Source organism: Leptonychotes weddellii, chromosome 10 (genome assembly GCF_054177405.1).
Source record: "Leptonychotes weddellii isolate Sample4059 chromosome 10, ASM5417740v2, whole genome shotgun sequence".
Lineage (NCBI taxonomy): Eukaryota > Metazoa > Chordata > Mammalia > Carnivora > Phocidae > Leptonychotes > Leptonychotes weddellii.
The window spans coordinates 70731762-70754459 of record NC_138378.1 but is presented as its reverse complement, the minus strand read 5'-3'; the positions used below and the strand labels follow the sequence as shown (position 1 = coordinate 70754459).

At 38.9% G+C, this 22698-nt stretch overlaps 1 long non-coding RNA gene and 1 pseudogene across 2 annotated transcripts in view; both read right to left on the bottom strand.

Moving 5' to 3' along the window:
* Positions 1 to 20203, bottom strand: part of LOC145723911 (uncharacterized) — a 41940-nt gene extending 21737 nt beyond the window's left edge. For both annotated transcript variants that reach the window (XR_014149309.1, XR_014149308.1), the window contains exons 1-2: positions 20125 to 20203; positions 18742 to 18858 (exon numbers count right to left, since the gene is read on the bottom strand). This is a non-coding gene — a long non-coding RNA (uncharacterized LOC145723911). The remainder of the gene's footprint in view (positions 1 to 18741; positions 18859 to 20124) is intronic.
* Positions 12331 to 13440, bottom strand: LOC102747984 (nucleoplasmin-2 pseudogene; annotated as a pseudogene).
* Positions 20204 to 22698: the final 2495 nt, after the last annotated feature.

Here is a 22698-nt window from a genome sequence, read left to right as displayed (position 1 = left end):
TGAACTCTTGAGAATGGAAAGTGCCTGGTAATCTGGAACTTACTAAAAATCTATGAGTTACTCCTGTATATGAAACACCTAGGCTTCAGCTGATAAATTTGCAATGTGAGTTGCAATACCAAAACCACTGTTTAGTAACTCTAAAGTTAGAATATAAAGTCCCTGAGGGCTGGGATCTTTGTTTCGTTCACTGATATATCCTAAGTACCAAGAACAGTGCCTGGCACACAGGAGGCCCTCAATATTTATTGAATGAATTAAAATACACTCAAAGCCCCATTTAAAGAAAATAAAAATATATAGTATATAACCAAATATGCTGTAAGAATCATAGATTAAAAGTATTAGTGTAATTCGAATTAAGCATATATGTTTTTATAATATAAATACATTTTCAATTCTCAGCTACTGAGTGGATTACCTATGGCCTGTTTGGTTCTGCTGTTCAGTGAAACTACAGACTCATCAGTCAGGCCAAGCCAGCAACAAGTAGGTGGAGACTCGGATTGCACTCCAAAGTCAAGAGAAATTATATCTGGATAATTTGTCATTTTAGATGATTGCCACTTCTCCGTTTTGTTATCATTGATAACTCTCTCTGCTGAAAATATTGGGGTTAGAGGTGAAGTCAGGAACATGGTCTGGTATTTTCACAAGACTAAAAAAATATGTCTAGATAAATCTTTACCCAGGAAAAATAATAAGTCACTTCCCCTTTTTCTCAAAACCAGCCAACAGTGATAGAATCAAAACAGTTATTCCTCACACTTTCTGATGGGGATCCTTTTTGACGCTCATTCTAATTTTAGCTCATTGGTTTTGTGACTATACTGATTATCTCTCCGTGATGGGGCATACCCACACTCTCTAAAGGACTGCTGGGTTGGCCTCCAGGAAGCAGAATAGGAACAAGCCTTATTCTAAAGTAATCTAGCAGTGGATCTGGTGTTGGAGTTTCTCTCACAAAAGAATGGGGCTGAAGACTAACAGCAAGAAGATGAGTGTTTACTGAGTCCCCCACGTGTCTGATACTATACCAAAAATCGTTAAGAGCATGAAATCTAGGGTGAAATTGTCAGGGCTCAGACCCTGGTTCTGTGTCTTATTAGCTGTGTGTCCTTAGGTGGGTTAGTTAACTTCTCTGTGCCACTTATAATAATACTGTTATTATTATAATGAGAAGCAGAAATTATGTGACATGGATAGACAGAGACTACGCTGAAGAAAAACAAGTAATGTTAAGGTTTGGCAGTCACATACACCTACTTATCTGGCCTTTACACAGCCACATATTTCTTAAATGGCTTCTTTATGTCACTTTATTATTTTGCTAAAGTTTTTTTCTCTTTTTTTTAAGATTTTATGTATGTATGTATGTATGTAAGAGAGAGAGAGTGTGCACGTGCATGAGCAGGGGGAGGAGCAAAAGGACAAGCAGATTAGTGCTGAACATGGAGCCCTCCAGGTTCTATGTCACGTCCCTGAGATCATAACCTGAGCCAAAATCAAGAGTCGGATGCTTAACTGACTGAGCCACCCAGGCGCCCCTCTGCTAAAGTTTTTAGGGATTAAAAAATGAATTGGGCATGGCTTCTTCCCTCAAGATATGTAGGCTAGAGGGGACAAAAGTTATAATTCAAGGTATTCATCTTTAAAAATGCCACCAGATAGGTAGAGATAAATTATGAGTTTAGGGAAAAGTATGATTACTTCTAGCTGGTTGAGGTCCAGATTCAATTTGACCCAGTAGCAATCCCATCCCCACACCTGAATTTACAATCTCTCAAATCAGACCAATTCACTCAGATCACAGTCCACTGCTCCCCAAATTAAGGGAAGTTCACTCTACCAGAGTCAACAACAGGGAGGATGCGGCTAAGGCCAGGGAAGAGGCCAGGTGTGGGGATTTCACTGCCACCCCAAGGACTAGAAAGACATATGAAACATTTTTCAAAGAGCCTGTTACATAGTTTGATGGAACCAAATATGATTGGTTTTGCTCTAACCTCATTAGAACTGAATGCTAAACATCTGAAAAAGAGAAAGTATCAGTCGGAATTGATTGTTCATAACTGAAGATATCTTGTTTCTTGGTTTTCTAAATAATTAAATTATATGAACAGTGTAGGTGGTGCCTACTCATAACATTCCCAACAGGTGAGAAGAGTCTAGCAATGAATTAGATATATCAGAGAAAGTCAAAAGTAAATTGTTTTTAAGGTGCATATTTAGATACTCTCTTGAGGACCCCGAAGAGGACCAGTTATAGCCTGTAATACTTCATAAAATGTTCTTTCCTATGTGAGGATGAAGGCATCAGCCTGGGTGTTATTTAACACACATATAATCGTCATCTTCCTGTGCCCCTTCCTCCCCAAATAAACTTAGAACAATAAAACAGTCATTCCAGCCATTCCAGCTTTGTGGAGATTGCCTTTCTTTTTACACCTGCAGAAATTTTAACACTTGAATATTATTCTGTCTTATATTTTTGAATTGTTTCATGTATGTATGTCAATCGTATATCCCTTACAAAATTATAAGCTTCTTAAAGACAGAGACATGTTTTCATGGGTGTTCTTGGCCACTTAGGGCAAGGTCTATTGTCAGTGCTCAGTACAAACTTTGGGATTCAACTCCCAGCCAAGATAACATCATAAATTTACAATTTGAGACACACATGAATAATACATGGCAATAATAGCTAAAATATAACAAGAGAACACTTTGAATAGTACTTCAAATACAGTAAACATTTTCGTGTTCCAGAAATGGATTACAAACATAAAGTTGTTCCAGGTCCAAAGTGGGCAGAACAGTTCAGGACTCAGGGCAGAAAACAGGGCAAGAGATGAGGGCAGGAATGAGGATCTCCCACCTGTGAAGTTCCCATCCCTGTTGCTGTCTGGGGTCTCAGCTTATATAATGCTGCTTTTCTAAGAAAGCAATAGGAAATAGATATGGTCTCACAGCAAGGATTGGGCCAATCACCAGCTTGTTAACAAGCTAGATCTATGGTGTCTTCACATCACTGCAAGGCTAGGACACTGAGCTGCCACCAAAGAACTGATAAAACATGTTGGCAAATGCATTTTAACTATTGACTATAAAGACTAAATCCATTTTTATGCCAAACGAAGGTGGAATTAAAATTCTCTATAATGATAAGGAAGATGGGGATAGGTGTTCAACAAGAGTTAAAATGTGCTAAGATCCATTTCTTGTCAGAGAAGAGGATAGAGATATTAATCAATTTCATGCTGTAGGAAAAAATCATAGTTAAGCATGTTATAATGAAAGAGTAAAATATAATCTATGTCCAAACTAGAAGAGGAAGCAAACAGAGAACCCAAGTAAGATGGCAGAAATAGGTTCAAATGTATCAGTAATCACAATAAATGCAAATGGATAAAATTTACCTATTATTTAACCAGATTGGATTAAAAATCATAAACTTTCTTAAGGACATATACTTCAAAACAAAAATGCAGAGAGGTTGAAAAATAAGACAGAAAGAAAAACATTATTCCAGGTAAATACAAACTAAAAGAAGACTAGTTTATCAATTACTAGCAGACAAAATATTTAAATAAAACCCATTAATATGTAAAGGGAACAATCCACCAAAGACACATATCAATCACAAGCTTATGTGTACTTAACAATATAGATTTGAAATTGCTACAATAAAAATTGAATTATAAGAAGAATGGAAAATACAGAGTCTTGACAGGAAAAAAATGTCATGCTCAGAACAGTGTAACAGAAGATACTGGATGAATGGACTATTTACAGAGATGTACATAGGGTTGAAGAAACCAGAGGGAATGCTAAGGATCAAAGAATCAGCAACAGTGGGAAGGCATGACTCCCCAAGGGCCTGAGGGAAGAGTATTGCTGGGGCTCAATGAGAGCTAGAGCTGTGGAAGAGGGGCTACCCAGAATTAGTTCCCCTCCCTGAGGGGGCATGGAGGTGAGCCAAACCCACTGACCAAACCTAATCAGAAACTAGAGGACAAGAGAGTGGGGCAGAGGGCTAACAGTGGATTTTTGTTTTTGAAATTTATCATTTCATACTAGCAGATCTTTCTTTATGAGCATCTACAGACCATAGGGCAAATGGAGAATAATCAGCACAACAATCATAGTGAGAAAATTTCCCATAACCTTATAAAAAACTGATAGACTGGGGCGCCTGAGTGGCACAGTCAGTTGAGCATCGGACTCTTGGTTTCAGCTCAGGTCATGATCTCAGGGTCATGGGATGGACCCCACCTCAGGCTCCGCACTCAGCACAGAGTCTGCTTGAGTCTCACTTCCTCTCCCTCTGCCCGTCCCCCTGCCCCGCTTGCTCACATGTTCTTTTTCCTCTCTTAAATAAATAAATAAATACATCTTAAAAAAAACCATGATACACCAAGTGACCAAGAATCAGTCAGATGTAGAAGATTTGTACAGTACAATTAGCAAGCTTCATTTGACAGAGGTGGTGTGTGTATGTGAAGAGAGAGAGAGGGAGAGAGAACAAATAGAGGGTATACATTCTTTCTGAGTATATTTGCAATGCAATATTTATAAAAGCTTATCATACTATATCACAAGAGGACCAAATGCTATATATTTGATATTACATGGAGCACAATGCAATTCAATTAGAAATCAGACTTAAAAATTTATATGTGCTATACAAAATGATCTTCAAGATAGATTTCCAAGTGAAATGAACAAAGTGCAAAGCAGTATCTATATTATACTAATATTTGCATAAAATCATCTGTCTCTGCTTATATATACAGAGAAAATGCCTGGATACCTAAGAAACTATTAATAGTGGTTGCCTAAGGGATGAGAAGGTTATTTACTTTTTTTTTTTTTTTTGGTATTCTGAATCTTTTATACTATTTGTACCATTACTTAAAAAAAAAAAAACCCTAGTTTAAAGATGCTGAATGGATTATGTTATCCTCAATTTCTTTGTAGTTCATTCTCAAGGCAGATTCCTTAGCTAATTTTGTAGCATGTAGGGTTTTAACCCAAATGAAATAGCTACCATGGCTTACCCTATGCTATGCCAAATTTCCACTTAACCTCCCTCCTTTATTTTTTCCTACATAGAAAACAATATTATAATTCCAATGTGTCTCTTTCCATTGACCCCTAAGTTGAGGTGACTTTTGAAAAAATGAAAGCTGAGCTCTTGAACATAAACAACATTCCTGTGACCTCTAAATGTACATGCTGTTCTGTTCTTTAAGAATTCCTGCTAGGGATGGTAGTAATTTACAGAGCAGTTAAACAGAAACAATACAGAGGGCAAAGAAAAGAACCAGAACAAAAAACTAAACATTAACACAACCCACTAAAATGAATGTCAAGAATGGGATACCTAAACTACTGTATACGTTTTTAAGCCAAATTCCTCCTAGTCTAAAACACTTAACTGAGCATGCTGCCATACCTGACAGTCATTAACGTGGGGCCTCAAGTGTCAATAGCAAAGTACTATCTCATTTGACATTTCAAGTGATAAGAGGGAAATTGATCAGAAAGCCCCGAAGCACACAGTTCTTTAACAGACTTCTTTATATAGGGAAGAATCTACATTGAAGATCCCTACTTTTAGAATTCATATACAGACTCAGATACATGAGTCAAGGAGAATTGGCATGAGTGCATACATAGAGCTGCCACTCAATTCCTTGATTTATTTGTTTGCAAATCTATAACATGACAATGAACATGAATGTTCATTATTGGCCTACTTCAGAGGGGGTCTTAAAGGGAGGCATCCTGGCTGTCTGTATAAGTTGGCTCTGCACTAAGCAGACGGGGTCAGAGGCGGTGAGCTCACAGGTATCTGATGGGCCTGGGGCAGAACCCCTCAGCAAACTCCAGTTTTCCTCTCTCACCTGGCGCGCAGGACTTGCAAACTTGGCTAGGTGTCCGCTCAGGTTTCCATGCGTACTCCACCACATCAAGGCCTTCCCTAAGCAATGCTTTCTAATCAAAACTTGGGAGCGCCAGGGGTGCACGGGTTTGGAAGTTAGGAAGACCCGGATGGAATACCCAAGGTGCTTGCTATTCTGTTTGCTCCCTCTTGATCACACTCTGCATCCTCTAACCTTGTCCACCCAGCTTTCTGCCCTCTGGCTTCCTGTTCGGTTTGGCCAGTGGGAGCCTTGATAGGAGACAAGTGGGAGAGAGAGAGAGTTGAGTGAGATTGGCCACAGCTGTGTCCCTCCACAGGGTCACTGCTCCTCTCAAAGCAGTTTCTACACACACTACTTTCTCCTTACTACTCTCTGGGAGCTACTCTCTCCTCTTGATACTTTGATCAAGTACCAGCCCCAGTTTACTGTACTATTCCTCGTGTCCCCCACTCTGTCTCCTCATTTCACTGTGCTTTGTGAAACAAACAATCCCTCCTTGAATTACCGTCCTTCGAGTTTGCCAACTGTTTCTGGTTGAAAGCCAAACTGATAGGCCCCCCTTCACTACTTATCAGCTGAACAGGCTTGAGCAGATCATTTAACTCCTCTGAGCTTCAGTGTCCTCATTCCCAAACTATGAAAATATACCTTCCTTAGAGGAGTCCATAAGGCAACGTATGTGGCACTTTGTAAATGTGCTTCTACCCACATCTCTCTAAGGGGCTGAGGACTTCCTGGTAGCTGCACATAGCACCTAATTGGCTGAACCCCCCTGGAATTAAGGTGATATCACCTCTCTGACAGTAAGTGTTGCCTGAAGCTTCTGCTGCTGTGTCCCACAGAAACCTCTCCTGTGATCCCCAGATCTTTATATCTCACTATCTCCACTGGAATGTCTCAGAGGTACCCTAAAATCCACTATGGCCCAGACAAAACTCATGCTCTTCCCTCCTAAAATTTCTCACCAGGTCCTCTAGTTCAGCAAGTAATATCATCTACCGAGTTTTAAAGTTAGCTATTTGGGAGTCATTCTTGACAATGTTCTGTTTCCTATAACCAACAAGCAGCAATTCTTGTCAATTCTGCCTCCTGTAGTACCTCTGGAATTTGTCTGTTATGCCCTAAGCCCAATGCCACAACCACCACCCAGGCCTGCACTACTTCTCAGGGGGACCATTGTAACAGTCTCCTCCAGGGCTCCCTGTGTCCCCTCTTGCCCTTCTAGTTCAGCCTCCACAGAGCAGCCAGACTATTTTAAAAATGTAAATCTTAAGACAAAACAAACCCTCACATCTAATAACTCCTTGCTCCTTTGACTCCAGCCACAATGGCTTCTCAGTTTCTTGATGTTGACATGCTTTTCCATATTTCTGGGCCTTCTCACAAACCATTCCCTCTACCTAGAATGCCTTCTTTCCCCGACCCTATACACGTGGCTGATTCCTGCTTACCCTTCAGAACTGTAAACTTTATCACTTCTTCACAGCCACCTTCCACCCTATGCTGGACCTGGTCAGGTTCTGCCATCATAAACTCTCTTAGAATCTTGTTATTTCTTTGCAGCCCTTATTGTAATACTAACTGAAGAATTTTAGAACAGAAGCTCCACGCTTGAGTTCATTATTTGTTGCCCAGCCCCTCACACAATGCTTTCCACGTGGTTGGCTTTCTTTAAATAGCTGTCGAATTATGGATGAGTGAATGCATATTAATGTTGGTCTGGACCCATACCCACATTTACCATACCCTCCCTCCGCCCCAATTTGAACTGCTGGTGAGCCACACTGTGGGCCAATTCCTGCCCTCTGGCCCCACCAGAGGAAGCTGAGGAAACATGGATTATAAATCCTTATAGAAAACATTCCTAATTTTCCCCTACTCTTTTATTATTACTATTATTATAAAAATCAAAAATATAAAAAAGGACAAAAAAAGTCTCTCCAAATCTCGACATCCAGGACAGTGTCTGTTTTAAATGTGTGGTAAATTTGTGTGGCATTTCAGCAGATTTCCTAACTATATTTCAACTTGAAATTCCTTTATCCTGAACTAACAACCTACACATCTAGCACATGGTTTGTTATGCTCTGCCTAGTTTGAGGAAGTTTTGTGAGACATAAATAATAAACCCCAAAGTACAGACTGCTGAGTAACAAAGGAAAAACACCTGAATAATGCATTTAGTTTGATGTCATCGTTTGTTGATAAACTGAAATTCCTCTCCATTAATATATTTACCTTTCACAATAGGAAAAATAATGGGCTACAAGTACCATATTTCATCAATGTTCTAACTTTCCAATAAATTAATAGACTTAAAAATTGGTCTTAAGCCTTTTTTTTTTCTTCTGCTTCTTAACTACTAAAGGGCAAAAAAGCACTCTCTGAAAGAACCTCGTCAATACTTTTACTGTAGGTCACATTTCCTGGAGAGTCTCCCTATTTGCCAGTTCTCCTGCCTCTACAGATCTTACTAATCATTGATCCTGATTATGTTTTCATACATTAAAAAAATAATAATTCTTTGGTGACAGATTTAGTTTCAAAATATCATTGGTGGTATTTGGGTATCTGCAAAGATTTAGAAGACAAGTATAGGATATTAGGGGGCAAAATTTAAGACTGGCCTGAGGAAACTCCAGTGGAAAAGTGGGCAACAAGTTTTCAAACTCTACTAGGGAGCAATATGAGAAAGCTCTAAGGCCAACCAGTAACACTAGCCTCTCTTGTTTAAAGAACTCAGTGAGGGGTTTGTTACTGAATAGTTACCCTGAAAAGTCCACCTCAGCCAGACACATGTGAGCATGTGAACTGCTGCTGAAAAATCTGTACAAAGAGCAATTAATTTTTGCATCTAGGACTCTGGCTCTGGGCCTAGAAGAACTGTTTTCATACCCATTCACCTCTAGAATTTTTCATGATAACCTTGTAACATCTTTTCACTTGACAAGTAAATTGCTTCTACCTTGAAAGCAAGCACTTTAAGGAAGCTGAAGTTAAAAGACCCCCCACCCCTCAGGAGTACAAATTTCAGAAAACAATAATGTAGACACAGTCTTATTTAGCAATCCATTGTAATGAAACAGGGCCTCTAGAAGAAGAGCTGAAGATAAAATGAATGTATCGTGTAACATCCATGCACAGATATATAAGTAGCACGGTAAAGGAATAGAAAAACAGGAAGAAGAAAGGAAGTTAGAGGATTGTTTTATCCAAGCAACATTATGGCTTTTGGGAAGAAGGAAAGGCTGGTCCTAACCTACCTTAAGTGTATGTAAACAACAACAAAATAGCCTTTCAGAAACCAGACCCACATGTGGAGACTTACGGCTCCTATTCACAGGAACTGTGCTCGGCCAAACACCAGCGCCTGGACTAGGGTAGACTGAGGGGCAGGGCTCAACATTCTCAGGATGGGGTAAGTACAGGCTCATCCCTGAGAGTGAGTGCCTCCTTAGATGTTGAGCCCTGAGCACCTCACTCACCTCACCCTAGTTCAGGTGCTGCCATATGCTCTGTGATAACACTCCTGTGATACTTTTTTTAAGGTAATGCCTTACACTTTATTTCACTGAAGTTGTACAGCTATATAATCACCCTCATTTCGCAGATGAGGAAACTGAAGCTCAGGGTTAAATGGTTGACCCAGGTACTCCACCAGTAAGTAGGGTGTCAAGACTTGAATGGAGGCCTTCTGACTTCAACCCTGGCAGTCTTCTACTCAGTACCCAACTTGTGTGCCACTTGGGAAAGTTTATCTCTGGATTCCAAGGGCATGCCTTCCAGCAAGCACAAGGAAGTATTCGATATACAGTCTCATGAACACAAGATAAAAATACTTCGAAGTCACAATAAACTTTCTAGCTATTCATCCAAACTCTAGAACGAGCACCAAGAATTATGTACTTATGCCAAAAAAAAAATCCTTAATCTATATTCTGTAATATATAGACATACTTTGTATGGCTTTTGAGCAAGACTTAATTATACCCTCAAAAAGTCCACTCTAGGGGCGCCTGGGTGGCTCAGTCATTAAGTGTCTGCCTTCGGCGCAGGTCATGATCCCAGGGTCCTGGGATCGAGCCCCGCATCGGGCTCCCTGCTCAGTGGGAAGCCTGCTTCTTCCTCTCCCACTCCCCTTGCTTGTGTTCCCTCTCTCACTATGTCTCTCTCTGTCAAATAAATAAATAAAATCTTTAAAAAAAATTAAAAAAAAAGTCCACTCTATATTATCCAAACTCATGATATTCCCTTACAATATAAAGAAACAAACAAACCCATCTAAATAAAACGTTGACATGGAGATAATAAGACTCACTGTTGTCTAACCCAACACTGTCCCAAAAGGAAATATAGGATTCTGGTTATATGTTGGTGGTTTTATTTAAATTATTTTAATATATTTTTATTGAAATACAAATCTAAAAAAATTTTTAACCTAAAACCACTTCATAATATACTACACAAAATGATAATATGTTTTTTAAATTCCTGGGAAATGGAGTTGTTCTGTGAAAAGCAGTTCTTGAATAAAAAATAGTGGAGAGTAGATCCAGTGCTTGTATTTTCCAGATGAATAAACGGACACAGCTAAGAGAAGTGGCCTGTCCAAGGTCACTTGGTAGCAGGGCCAGACTGCTTTCCTTGAACCTGGATGCCTCCTGATAATACAGCGGGCAATTTTACTTTCATGCTGAAAACAAATAAGAAATATTGTGCAACTTCTTAAACATGTGTAATAACTTTTACCTACTGTTGAAAGCTTCCCCACCCCCGCCAATTTAAAGGGATATGACATTTATAACAAATTTCTGCACGATATTTAGATTCCCTATGCCATTTTGTGCAATGAAAAAGAATTACTATCAAAATTATAAAGATCACAAAGAGGAATTATAAATTTTGTCACAGAGAATTGCCTTTTCTTTTCTTCCTGTGCCTGATACCTACTCCTGGATGACTTTGTTATAATACTGAAACTCACTGAATATACTCCTTGCTTACTTTTCCAACTGGGTGCTTCCTTGACTGGCATTTGTTTGTGCACAGAGGGGATGGGAGAAAGAGCCAATTCTCCAGGCAGGGAGCAGAAGAAGCAATTGTAGCTTGGTGTCTGTAGCAAAGAAGGCGGAGTGGTTTTTGATGCTAGCGCAGAAGTAGAAAAAGAATGTGTACACACAGATACATGCATGTGTGTACCCCCGAGGGACATTTATGTGCATTATCTTATTCAGTCTTCACAAGGACTTAGGAGGTAGGTACTATTGTTATCCCCAGTTTTTACATGAGGAAACTGACTTGTCCAAATGACTGACCTAAGATCACGTAGCTAGTAGGTGACAGAACCAGGATCTAAACTGAGGCTGTCTGACTCCAAAAACCCACAAGGAGGAAAATTTCCTCTCTTCTGTTTCTGGATAAACAAGATAACAAGGAGGAGGTATGGTTAATCCGTATCAGGAACAAGTAAGCCCGTAATGACTGAAGTCTTTAGAAGTCCTGTCTTCCTTATATAAAGTCTCCAGGACATAGATGGCCACTGTAGTAAGGCACATTATTTATGGAACTTATTTAAGAGCAAGAAAAGGCAGAGAGAAAAGAGAAGAGAGAGAAGGGGCAGTAATAAGAGAGTATCATTAAAAGAGCAGAAACAGAATGACTTACTAGTAGTAATTATAGTTAAAAAATAAATTGTGACCAACTCTTGATGGTTTCACTGCTGAGTTCCACAAAACCTTCAGACAGCTTCCTGGATCACCCTTATATTGCTGTTTTCAGCAGCAAATGGGAGAAAGGTGAAATAGCCAAGTCAATGAAAGAAAAGTATTAGTAGCATTTTGAAAGACAAGAAGGAGACTTTACAAACCGGAGGTTCTTTGCATCATAGACGCAAGTAAGTAATGCAGTTGTTTTTTTTTTAATTGAGATAAAATCCACATAACATAAACTAACCATTAACTTTTTTTTGAACTTTTTTTTATTATGTTATGTTAATCACCATACATTACATCATTAGTTTTTGATGTAGTGTTCCATGATTCATTGTTTGCATATAATACCCAGTGCAACCATTAACTTTTTAAAAAATGTAAAATTCATTGCCTTGAGTGCATTCACTTTGTTGAGCAATCATTACCTCTAACTAGATCCAAGACATTTTTCTTATCCTAAAAGGCAATCTTGTATCCACAGAAATGCAGTTTTGCTGAAATACTGTGAGAAAAACAAGCAAAAGAGAAGAAAGTAGAACAAATGGCAAGAAGTGAGTAGCTACTTAATGAACTTAAGAGAAACAAAATATTAAAAAATACTTATTTAACAAATGTTTTGCTAAGACCTTATAATGTTTAATATATTGTGCTAAGGGATGGATACTTTGTAAAAAAATTTTTTTCTGGCAAAGCGAACTTTATTGTGGCCCCGAGGCCACTGCTCTTCTCTCCAGGTCCTGCTAAAAGAGGATAGTTAGGGGTAAGGGGCTTTTTTATGGTCCCAACAACACCTCCATCACAGTCAGACCCAGATGGAGAGCAGCCCAGGTGGGGGGACATCTTGGGTCCGCAGCATACACTGAGGCAGGTCCATTCACAGACCCTGTCTTGGTCACTGTGGCTGCAGGCCTTCCTGGCTCCTCATTTCTTGGATCCTGGCTTTTTAGGTCTGAGTGTGGGTTTGACCTTTCTCACAGGGCTGTTGTCTTTATTACTGAATCTCACTGCTTCTCTGCTTTTTCCACTTCTTCTTTTCTTAGCAATGCTTGTCTGCTTCTGGGGCACCAGCTTCTTGACTTGCTGGACAGGGGCCTCCTCCTCCAGGAACGCATCTACATCGACATCATCTTCTTTCTCCTCCTTCTCCTCCTCCTATTCCTAGGATAGATCTGAAATGTTCTAACATTCCTGGCCACTCAAGAACACAGGTCCAGAGCCACCCTGGAGCTGGAAAGTGACTGGAGGAGAAAGCTCACAACCCATTATGATGACCATGGATGGGACAGAGGCCTGAAGTGGGGTCATGGTGATGGGCTTCATCTTCTTGTCCTCTGGGCTTGCTGGGGGCAGAATCCCCATGACATTCATTTCCTCTTTGGCTTTCTCCCCCAAGCAAATCATACTAAGCAACAGCTCACAGATCTGCTTTGCTTCTTTCTGGGGTTTGAAGGTCCAAGTCTACTTCTTGTTTAGCTCACAGCCCCACAGCATGGCTGCTACAACCTTTTTGGCTGTGCTGTTACTGCTGCTGCATTAGGATGTGGGAGGTAGCAAAAATGAATACAATCTAGCTTTTGTCTTCAAACAAGCTTGTAGTCTAATGACGAATTTAGACATGTAATCAAATGGTATAGGTAAGTGAAAGAAAAGGGACTAGAGAGAGAAGGGTTAAGATACCAAAGGAAGGTCATAGGAAGACCACTTGCTCTGTTTAAAGAAGAGTCTTGTGCATGGACCAGTGATGGTTTTTTCTTTAAGACTATGAAGTGCAGAAAATTGCCAGGTAAACTGTGGAAATAGCTGAAGATTTAGAGGGGCCTCTGAACTGAATCTTCATTCTCCAGGTAAAAATGAGGAAAGAAAGGGGCTAATTAAGGCTTCATGTTTTTGTCTTTATGGTGTATAGATCCTGTCACAAGAAAGTGCAGACCAAATCCAGGAAACCTGGGGGGCGGAGGGAGATGTGAAAAGAAGCTGTTGTTAGGCAATTTACAGCTATAATGGCATCATTTAGGAAAAAAAAGAGCATTTAAAATATATAAAAAATAAACAAGATGAACAAGTATGGATGCTAACAAAATAAAAGTGGGACATAAGGAGGAATGTGGGGGTTGAGGATCTAAAAAGTATGATAGGAAATTATCAAAGGCCTCTTAAAGGAGATGTATACTTATAAAAGAATAAATAACAAAACCCAGGTATGAAAATAATCTTTCAGGGCCTACAGGAAATAAAAGAATAAATATAATAAATATGGCTTATATTAAATATAATATAAAACAGAGATAACTTACAAAATGTCTTAACAAACAGTGGTTCTACAATAAAAATATTCAGGATGGGGCAGCAACTACCCTTACTTGGGCCATAACTAAATATTTTTGGAGTCACTCAGCCAAGACTAGGGGAGAGGAAGAGGTGAATTATAGTTTTAAAGAAAAAACATATGGGTCTTATTCAGAGGAAGGAGAAAGATGAGGAACAAATCACTATCTTGAAAATAAAGACTCAGAAAGCAGAAACATGAGGAACTATGGCTATGTAAAAAGTCAGAAGGCTTGGACATATATGGGTAAAATACATTAGAAAGAGGAGGGTGAAGCAAACAGAGTTGGCAGAGAACTCCATAGCATTTAGAAGACACGGAATGTTCTTGCTTTCATGATGGATGAACAGTTATAAATAGGTGTAAATATGTTTAGAAATAAAACATGAGAATTGAGTTAATGAGGGTAAATGTGCTTGAACAATTGTAAGCCAATATACAAATGAAAGGTTTTATTTCACTGTAAGGTAGCAGCTGTGTGCTTTCATGTTCAGCCCGGACAAGGAGGGAAGAAGCATTTAGCAGATCTCTTGCTCAGTTACCATAAAACCCAGTGACCACTGAGAGAGCAAGCGTGCTGAAGACTATGCCTCTCAATGACTACCATCTCTCCACTCTGTGGCTAGATAAACTTCTGGAAAACCTCTTTGTTGTGCAATCTTCGATTGGTATTTTTATAAAATTGAAATATAATTCACATACCATAATGTTCAGCCCTTTTAAAAATGTACAGTTTAGTGGCTTTTAGTATATTCACAAAGTTGGGTAACCATCACCGCTTTCTACTTCCAAACATTTTCATCAGCTCCAGAAGAAACCCCCTATCCATCAGCAGTCACCCTTATTTCCCCGCCCTCCAGCTGCAGGCAGCCAATAACCCACCTTCTGCCTCCAGGCATTTGCCTGTTCTGGAAACTCCATACAAATGGAACCATACAGAGATGGCTTTGGTGTCTGGCTTCTTTCACTAAACATAAAATTTTCAAGGTTCATCCATGTTGTAGCAGGTATCAATCCTATTTATGACTGAATAGTATTCCTTTGTATCAGTGTACCACATTTTAACTATTCGTCAATGGATGGACATTTCCAATTATTTTTCTTTCCTTTAATTTTTTCAAGTTTGTTGATATTTGGTAATTAATTTGACATTCAAATAGATATATTTCAAGTAGGTGATGTGGAAGCCTTAAGATTAATTTCAAGATACAGAATTTGTCTAAAAATTGGCAAACATCACCCAAAGTATAGAAATGAATAAAGTGGTTTTTATATATATATACATATATAATATACATTATATATAATTATGTAATTGCTTAATATATGTTACATTATATATTTTATAGATATGTATATTTATATATACATAACCACTTTAGTATACAGATGTATATATTATGAGCACTGTCTTGTGACCAGTCATCTGACTGCCCCCACTTAGGTGCAGATCTTCCATTGAGTGGCTACTCTTTGCCCCTTCCCTGCAAAAAACCAAGGCCATGACTTTTCTCAATGGCCCACATGTAGCAGCACTTCAAATGAATTTTTTTTTAAAGATTTTATTTATTTATTTGACAGAGAGAGACACAGCGAGAGAGGGAACACAAGCAGGGGGAGTGGGAGAGGAAGAAGCAGGCTTCCCGCGGAGCAGGGAGCCCGATGCGGAGCTCGATCCCAGGACCCTGGGACCATGACCTGAGCCGAAGGCAGACGCTTAACGACTGAGCCACCCAGGTGCCCCCAAATGAATTTTTTACCTCACTGAACTAAAGCTTATATGTACCATCTGCAGAGTTAGTGTTGACCTTTCTCATAGAGTTGCATCAGCTTTATCAAACATTTGAACATCACAGTACACAAATTCATGTGGACCTAAACCACCTCTGAAAGCTGACTACAGCATAATGCTTGAAGCAAGGGAACTGGATTTTAATTACTTGCTACACCTGTAGTTTAAGTTATTGTATCTTCCTCATTTTTCTTTTTTTCCTAATTTTTCTCACTGAAATGAGATAAGCTGAGAAATTATGACATAGAGATAAAGATTGATAGATACATACATAGCTAAAAAAAAAAGTGAAGAAATTTCACAATTTAAAAAAAATGCCCCATGAGTGGTTCTAATTGGGTTGAAGGAGTTTGGATAAGTTCAAATTTCCATGATACCGCTGATATTATTTATTCATTGAACTGTGGAAAAACTATGTGCCAGGTACCTTGAGGGGTATAAATATGGAACAGATATTCTCTGACCTCATGAAACTGATTATCTGGTAAGGAAAATAAGATAACAACATGAATATCTATAATATAGAGTACGGAACAGATATTCTCTGACCTCATGAAACTGATTATCTGGTAAGGAAGATAAGATAACAACATGAATATCTATAATATAGAGTACAAAGTGATAATGTTATGAAAGAGATGCAGATAAGTTGCCACAGGAGTTCAGAAATAAGAGGTTGACTGCAGTTGAGAGAGACCAAGAAAAGCTGGGAGCAGAATCTTGGCCATAAACGTTAGGTGTAAGTAGAATCAGAACAGGTGGAAGCAGGAAGAAAGAACCAGCAGGACAAAGGCATAGGGCCAGAGCATCTGTGGACATGGAAATAAAGAGCAGGAAGATTCAAAGTCGGCGGTAAAGGGTGTAAGGATGGGAAGCTAGGTTGAGTCAGATGGTACAGAAAGGACTTTGTATGCCACGAGGAGCTCACAGTTTATATTGTGGTAAACAGAGAGCGATTCAGGTTTTTGAGCAGGAAAGTAACAGGAGAAGGGCCGTACTTGGGATTAATCTGGTAACCCATGTATAAACTCACGTAAAAAGGGAAGGGAAGAGGCCAGGTATGAGTCGGAAGGAGGAGCATAAAGGAAAGAAACATTATGAAAACAGAACTGAAGAAATGTTTCATATTCCTGTTAGCAATTTGTATTCCAGGAAACTAAATTCTGTAAAGTTAATATAGAAACAAGCCTTTGACTGGCAATAATACCAGTCACTTATACCCAAAGGTACACAGAAAATTACCCCAGCTCTCTATAAAGAAGAAATCTATAATATCAATAGCCTCTGAGAGTCTTCTCAAGGCAAAACTGTCTTTCAAATAGTTGATCCTTCATTAGGACTCTGCAGGGAGAGTTCTCTTAATCTAGAGGTTAAGGAATGCAGCACTCTACCCACAGAACTCTGTGCTAGTCACAGAACTCTGTCCAATTTGCCTGCCTCCAATATGACCAAGAGTTAGACTGAGCCCCATTGTGGGAACTGACTTGTCCAAGGTGACACACCTGGTCAGGGCTCACATCTCCTGATCTCTGCCCCCACCTCCTAACATTCTACTGTGGATGCTCTGGGTTGGCTAGAACTGAAGTATCAAAACTAAAGTGACTCTTTTAGTTTGCTTGGGCTTAACAAGTTGGTTTCAAATAAATAGCAATCAAGAAAAAAAAGTATGGCTCTACTAGAAAATTAAAAATCTGCGGGGTATTGCTATCTAGTTGGAATGCTGACATACCACACGCCTTGCTCATTAGGTATATCATAAAAGACCAAGTTAAATGCAGTGAAGCAACTGCTTGCCTTTTTTTGGAAAATTCTGGTTACTCAGGGGAAATTCCTTAGGTCTTACAGATACTTGTGGTCTCCAAACTCCCAAACCTTTGTGGGGTATGTATGTGTGTGTAGAATAACAAATATGTTTTTAATAGACTTCAATTTGTGATTTCAGAAAGTAACTGAAAATCTGCAGCCTATAGTCATTGCAGAAATGAAAGAAAAGGGCATCAATCTCTCAAAATTCTGGCAGGATAGGAGTGGCTGTTTCCAAGATCCTTTTTCCTTTGCAATAAACTGTCCACTGGTGCCAAAGAACAGCTCATCAGCAATGTTGTTTCATTTTATAGGGATGTTTTGAGAGAGGGGGAAAAATTAGGAATGTGTGATGTGATTTTTTAAGCCTCATGTCCCAAAGCCTATAATAATCTTCCTGTTTTTTATTTTAAAAAGGGAAACCAAATGTTCGAAATCTGATATTTGTGTCTACAGTGTTCACTGCAGGCACATTACCTTAACTTTATCACAAGAAGCAACATGTAGTTTCTTTAAATGTTGCCAAGACAGAAAAACAAAAAGTCATAGATTCCCTTAAGGACTCAGTGTTTTCCTACGTGTAATTTACACATAGCAACAGCCATAACTACAAAATCCCATTTCCCTAGCTCTTCGGGGGCGGGATTCATCCTCTATATACACTAGATCAGGGTGTCCTGATCTAGGGCACACAGGGTGCCCGTGTGCTCCAAGAACACTTCTCTCAGCTGCCAAACGGTGTCCACGCCTCTCCTTGTCTGATACAAGCAGCTGCCAATCCTCAAGCCGTGTCATCACTGCCCACCACAGGTACACTGTTGGCAGCTGCTGACGTGTGCAAGGAGGCCTCCAAGTCCCGAAGTCTAACTTCCAGCACATCACAGGATGCCAGAGGTGCCCACATTACAGCCCCTGGCACCGGTATTCATGCCATGGACAGGTTGCACTCCTCGTGTCCTAAGAAGATGAGCAAAACCAGTTCCTTTAGCCTTTGCTAGATCTTCTGTTACAGCCACCCCGGAGTCACAGGGCTCAGGTACAGCTTAGGGAGATGCTTGATAGCTATTTGTTGAAAGAATGAATGACTCCACCAGGCTGGGCTGCAGTCTGAGTGACAGACACCATGATGTACTCAGACACATTCAACCACATCTGTTGCCCTTCATGCAACCTACGTACCTTGGTTCTTTCTTCCACTGGGATTAGTTCCTGGAGGCGACTTAACTTGTCTTATAAATAGAATTCCAGAAGGCCTATCCCAACCGGACTCCAGGCATGCCCAGATAGGTCTGAATCCTGGAGAGGATAAAACTTAGGTTCAACATACTATCTTTCTCTATCTTAGAAAAAGGAAATACAGACATAGTTGTACAAATTCATTTGATTCTCATCAGGAGTTATAAATTGGTAGCCTATGGCCAAATCTGGCCAGAAGATCTTTCTTTTTTGTTTTAAACCCACATGTTAAAAAAAAAAAAAAAAGAATTAGAATACATATAGATCAATGGTTCTCACACATGAATGTGGCTCAGAATCAAGCTTGTTAAAACTCAGGTTACTGGGCTCCACCCCAGAGTTTCTGACTCAGTAGATCTGAGGTGGGGCCTGATCGTTTGAACTTCTACCTAGTCCCTGATGTGTCTGATCTGAACCTACTCTGGTTCTCAGTTAGGGGTTAGGAGCTCTATAGTTTTTCCAGACCCCACCACCAGGCCCCATTGTATTTCATCGGGCCTACCTTATTCATTTGTATTACCTGCCTGGCCTTTGAGTTTGAAAGCTCTATGAATCTTAATATTTCAGATGAAAACCTCTTTTTAGCCTAACTCACAGAGATGATTGTATTACCCACATTGTTTCATTTGTAATACTTGACGTATCTATGATCTTACAACAAAATGCTCAGTAAATGGTATTTTTACTACTCAAGTTCTATTATTATTATTGATATTATTATTATTATGGCTACTATTGGCACTTGATCGTTCTTTAGATTAGCACCACCTCTTTCCTCCGCACATAGATTTGCTGGAGATCAGCTCAGTCCAGAAGCGGGAAATGAGAAAGGCCAGAATGCTTATGACAAATGAGAAAGCAATTTAGTTTTGTCTATTTGTTTTATCATGTCACTTTTAGAAATAAAGAGTTATGGGGTGCCTGGGTGGCTCAGTCGTTAAGCGTCTGCCTTCGGCTCAGGTCATGATCCCAGTGTCCTGGGATCGAGCCCCGCATCGGGCTCCCTGCTCTGCGGGAAGCCTGCTTCTCCTTCCCCCATCCCCCTGCTTGTGTTCCCTTTCTTACTGTGTCTCTCTCTGTCAAATAAATAAATAAAATCTTAAAAAAAAAGAAATAGTTATTTTTCAAGCATATATGTATTTGAATTTTTAATCTGTACCTTTGTTAAAGATCAAATGTTGCCTGAACATCAAATACTGAACATGGTCATTGCTATAAGCACAGTAATAAGTGAGGGCAATTTAAACCTGTCATAAAGAATAAACATTTATACATTTTAATTTTTTAACTTATTGAAGTGTAACAGATAAATAGAAAGGTACATACATCATAAGTGTGCAGCTCAATGAATTTTCACAAACTGAACTCAAGCATCTAACCAGCACCCAAAGCAAGAAATAAAGAAGCACCAGCCTCTGGAAACTCCCTCATGCTCCTTTCATAATTTTAACCCCAAGGGTAACCACTCTCCTGACTTCTAACATCATAGTTTCATTCTGCTTGTTTTTATAATTTATCAGATGGCCTAGATTGTGTCTGCCTGATCAACATTATGTTCATGAGATTAATTCACATTGTTGTTTACAGTTACAGTTTGTTCATTCTCATTTCTATACAGTATTCTATTATACAATATGATAATGTATCCATTCTACTGTTCATTGGCGTTTGGGTCATTTACATTTTGAGGATATTACAAAAAAATGCTGCTACAAACATTTTCATGTCTGTCTTTTGCTACACATGTATATGCATTTCTATTAAATATATACCTAGGAGGAGAATGGCTAGGTCGTAGGGTATGTGTATGTTTAACTTTAGAAGAGACTGCCAAACAGATTTCCAAAGTGGTTTTACCAATTCATATTTCCATTAGAAATGTATGAAAGTTTGAATTTCTCCCCATTCCCACCAACACTCTGAATTTCACTTGTCATTTAAAAGAATGATAGGCCTGCCTAGATTGAAGTCATTGGTGTTTTCATTTGATTTGTATGCATCTCAAGTTCACTGCACAACTTCTATCACTTTCAAGGGATCAAGGCATAAATCTTTGTTTAATAAATGATTGGACTTCACAACCAATTTGTAAATAGATACCTTAAGTTAGTGAATTTGCTATCTAAGTGAATTTCCCTCCTGTCATGTATCATCTAGTTTGTTTTTAAACCAGAGTATATTCTGTATGGGAAGATAGGGTTATTCTCTGTTTGCAGCTGTAATGTAAATGTGTAACAAACAGCACTTCCCATTTGGTGACTGACAGCTCTTTGGAGTAACTCATCCAGCAGGTGATGCTCTTTTTGAACCACAATTTCTATAAGTTCAAGACCTCAGTCTAGGAAGTCAGAGATTTCTGGATACTGTCTGTCCACAGGGAAGAAAATTGGTATTTTCTGGCCAAAGATCAACTCTAACGATCAGTAAAAGGTTTCTCATATCATGCAGTCCCTCTTACTTTGCTGTAAGCTGATCCTTCAAAAACACTGAAACAAAGCACTAATATGGACACCTTTTGTGGTGCCATCAAGGACTAGAGAACCAGTCTCAGTCCCCTGGGACCCTCTCTTTCTCCCCACCACCCCCACAGGTTGGTTTTCTCCCCAGAATCTCTGATAACCAAGTGTTAAAAATAAACATTTTATTTCATTCTTTAATTGGGCAGGAAATGGCCTTAGGAGAATCAAGGGTTTTTGTATTTCACTATACTTAATGTTTATTTATTTGTTTGCCTTCTTTGAGTGATTTTTGGCTTCGATACATTGCATTTTAAATTTTGTTGGTTCACCTGGGTAATTATAATATTTACACTTTTTTTTCTCTTAAAACTTAAGGGCTTAACAGTATAACTTTTCGTTCCCTATTTGTCACTTTTAACCAGAAGCTAGATAAGTAGAAAATCATTGTTTTGGATGATTTTATTAAAGAATAACAACTTCGATTTTTTTAAAAAAGATACATCCTCATTTAAAAAATTCAAGCGACTAAGGAAAGCACAACAAATAAAGCAATAAATACTTCTTACCACTCAGAAAATGACCATTACTAACCTTAAATGAATATTATTTCAGACATCTCTCTATGCCTATATACGAATGAAAGTTTAGACAAACAGAAAGATAAATAAATGATATTATTAAAACTGGATCATACAACATCTGGTGGTTAATAAAAAATTATTAATTTTAACAAAAGAAAAGCAAGCCAAATAATATAGAATAACTGTTGATAAATTTTTCATCACATTTCAGGCATATTTTAGAGAATGTGATAATGTGTGCTTGAGTTTGTCTCTGTTGCAATCTCTAACTCTTGGCTAAACCTAGAGGAATGTCTTGATTGCACATGCAGCAATATTAGTCTCCTCGATCTCTAATAGTTCATCTTGTAACATGCATGTAACATATGTGCAATGTGTGTTTTTGTCAGTAGCCTATAAAAAGATAAAATGGAAAGAAATAAAAAAGGGAAAGAGGAATAGGAAAGAAGGAGGGAAGGGAGGGAAGCAGGGAGGAAAGTTTCTATTTCAATGTCTTTATTCCAGTTTGTCAATTTAGCGGTCCTCAAAGTGCCTTGTAACTTGTAGATGATGCCCACTGAGCATTGCATGGAGGATCAAGTGTTTTGTTAAGCAGGTCTGGCCTTCCTACTCCATTATGGAATAGGTCCAAAATACCATTATGGTCTGGTCACATCAGAGTCTATGGTGACCTCTCTGATCCAAATCCTCTCACTAATGATGTAGTTTGCACTAAAAGTCTGGTTTTGTTCAATTTATTTTATGCAGCCTTATTGTGATGAGGCTTTTATCTACAAAATTCTAATGAGGTTATCTTTAGATTAACAACACAAAATTTGAGAGCAATGGTAGTGAGCAAAAAAGACCTGTACAAGATGACA